This window comes from Trachymyrmex septentrionalis, unplaced genomic scaffold (genome assembly GCF_001594115.1).
Source record: "Trachymyrmex septentrionalis isolate Tsep2-gDNA-1 unplaced genomic scaffold, Tsep1.0 scaffold192, whole genome shotgun sequence".
Classification (NCBI taxonomy): Eukaryota; Metazoa; Arthropoda; class Insecta; order Hymenoptera; family Formicidae; genus Trachymyrmex; species Trachymyrmex septentrionalis.
The window spans coordinates 18,562-22,144 of NW_017305094.1; the positions used below are offsets into that span (position 1 = coordinate 18,562).

The following is a 3,583-nucleotide window of genomic DNA, read 5'->3' on the forward strand; positions in this document are numbered from 1 at the left end:
TATATGATATATTACGATGCCTTTATGTGATCATATATGAAATTATATGTGAACATGTATTAGTCTAGATTCTTTGTTATATTAAGATTAAATTATTAAAGATTCAGTTTTGATTTTGATATCTGGACTATAAATTAATATCAGAGTTTTCTTTCTTTTTTTTTTCTTTTTCTTTGCGATTAACTCAGTGCGATTTCTCAGTGTATTAAAAATTATTCATTAATTTCAACATAATTGACACTGAATGGTCAAAGACTAGTTTTTACTAAACTTATAAAATTTAAATGTTTGTTATATGGTGAATTTTTGTTTTAGTGAGCTATCTTCTATTGTTTTACAATAAATCGTTTTTGGTTCCAAAAAATTTACCTTTTAATAATTTTAATACATTTTGGATTGTTATTAGAGTTTGTTTTTATATTATAATTTCTGTTAATAGCTGAAAGTGGCTTACTGAAATGAATTGTAGAGTTTGTAAGAAAACATTTTTTTTTGCAATTACATCAACATACTGTTTCTGAGGATGGCTTAAAAGTGAGCTAAAATATGTAAGTGGATTATTAATAAAATTTTGTTAATCGTTTGGTTTGCACAAGAATTACTGTGCTTGACTTCTATCTTGCCCAGTTGAACCATTTTGAACATGTATCGAATCATATACAATTATATATCAAAATCATATATAATCAGATACAATTATATATAAGTTATACATAATTATATGTGTTTATGTATAGTTATATACAAAAAATTTTTACTCGGATAGTTCCGATTAGTTAGACACTATGAAATTATAATCTGCGACATCACCAAATATCTTTTAAAAATCTGAAACTAAAAATATGTAAAAATTTAATTAAAAAGACGTAATTCAAAATTTTTTAATTTTTTAATTTCGAAATTTTGACAAATCATATTTATTCAACTAGCATTAAAAATGTATATTTCTGTATCTTCAAATATATGTACCTACATTTTATAAAACAATATTTATGTTTTCAATAAAATAACAAAATCGATAATTTTGCAGGGGATGCGTATTTCCATTGTCAATTTTTTTTTACGTTCCATATTCCATGATATCGTATGCGATGGTGTTAAGTAAAAAAAGTATGAAAATCAACATAAATAGAGATTATAAATTGTGCGAATATGCGGAATGTTAAACAGATCAGTGAGCAATGAATTTCTTTCGAGACACTCTTTATCTGGCAGCGTACCTTTTTTGCTGGATTCGCTGCAAGAATATCAGAAATGTAAATATGATTAATATATTGTATTGAGTTGTTCGGAAAGTAATTTCGTTTTTTCCCAACAGAGGACTTATTGTATTTTTTCACAGCCAATTTCACACTTAAGCCGCATAATCATTATATATTTTGACAGCTGATATAGCAAGGCTTGCTTGTGAAAAAAGTTCGATTGATTCTACACAGTAGTTTTTGGTTGGTGCCCTATCAAATATGGAAAGTGAAAAGCAGCATTTTCGGCATATTTTACTTTTTTACTATCGAAAAGGTAAAAATGCTGTTCAGCAAGAAAAAAATTATCCGATGTGTATGGAGAAGATGTATTGACAGAACGCCAGTGCCAAAACTGTTTTGCAAAATTTCGATCCGGCAATTTTGATGTTGAAGATGCACCACGTTCTGGAAGGCCAGTTGAAGCTGATGAAGACACAATAAAGGCATTAATTGATGCGAACCGGCGAATAATAACTTGTGAGATCGCTGAGAGATTAAATTTATCGAATTCGACCGTTCATGATTATTTGAAACGCCTAGGTAGGAAAATCGTCTTTCATTTTCATAAAAAAAAATGAAATTACTTTCCAAATAACCTAATAAATTAAATATTGTATTGATTATGTTGTGAATGTTTGTTGATGCGCGTATATTTTTATGTCAATAGGTTAAAAAAAAACGTACTCTTGATGCATTGCGTAATATGATTATAAAATACTGCAAAAAATGCGCAGCAATTTTCTATTTTAGGAATATTTCTATTTTATATTTTTTATTTATTTGAAGCTGTCGATTAATTTTAATTGTTCAATCGATAATAAATATTATATATTTTTTCAATTCTTATCTTTACAAATATATATTAGAGAGTCGTATTATACTTCTTAAACAATATATTTTAATATTCTCTTTTTATAATACCAAGACATAACAGTAAAAAATTTATATAGTGAAAATTTGATTTTATTTGGGCTTTGTGACACCTTTATTTAAAAAACAAAAAAAATTAGATTTTTTCACAGAGCAGCAATATTTCGCTGTTTTTGAAATTGATACATTTCTCGTATTACGTTCCTATTCTGTAAGGTGATACAATTTCGAACAGAGTACAATTCTAAATAAAATAAAATCTAAATCCAATTTTTAAGGTTCAAATTTGGTAATACTCTTATTGAAGGAGATAGTAAATAATAGCAAATAGAAAAAAGCCAAAGTTAAATTTCAAAAATTAAATTCAAATCCTATTTCGTTTTGAATTGTATCATATTCGAAATTGTACTATCCTATATTTTCGGATATTTTTGCATTTATCTGCACTATCTGTACCTTACAGATATTTTTTATGTACTTTTGCATTTTCTAATTCAAACTTTCTCTGTGTTCTGATAATTCCTCACCTTTTGTCACAATGTTTGTCTATTCAGTATGAAAATTTTTCATTTTGCGCCAAAGGTACTGCTGTCTTCTGCAAAACGTCGGACATCATGTCATTAATGCGGTTGTTAACATACCCCAAAACATCCTGTGTTATTTCCTATGAAAAGAAATACATTTTACATTAAACAAAATATGCCAGAAAATCATGTATGTAATATATACTTTGATATGTATAAAGAAATATGTTCGCGTTATAGGAAAAAGATCTGGCTTAAATATTATACGTAATCGATGAAACTAATGCTTACTTTGAAGGCTTAGAGAAATCATATATACGGTATAAAAAAGACATATGGTTAAAATATCGTAAGAATAAGTGTATTGATAGATAAAAGAGGACTACGTTGAAAAAAAAATTGTCAAAAATCATGCGTTTTTTTTCCATCAGACCGAAAAATTTTCAAACTCTTTCATATATTATATATGTAGATGTACATATATAATATAAATACAAAAAAGTTTGACTTTTCACGTTTTTATCTTGGAAAAAATTTACTAGATTGACTTCCTGGACCGTCAGATCCGTAGAATCTTGATACTATGTACGCAAATGATTTCGAGAAATCAGACAGCAGCAGACTGATAACAAATTTATTTATTGGATGCAATGATTTTTATTTTTAGAAATATATTTATTATTGTTTCTAAATAAATTTGTATGTAAAAATTGAAGAATTCAAAATTTTTTTGACAATATTTTTTTGGGTATAATTTAATTGTCTCAGAATCATGCATCTGACTGTTAATTGAGTCATTTATTTCCCAAGCAACATGAAATATTTATGTATAATTTTTTGAAATATTTGAATAAAATGTTTCAGAAATATTTTGTCAACATTAAGGTATTTTAAAATATTAAAATATTTGACAAAGTTATGTTAAAAATGTTGTACATATCATTA

General features: G+C 26.4%; 1 pseudogene; it reads right to left on the reverse strand.

Moving 5' to 3' along the window:
- Window positions 1-3,583, reverse strand: part of LOC108747117 — a 14,172-nt pseudogene that overhangs the window by 10,302 nt on the left and 287 nt on the right.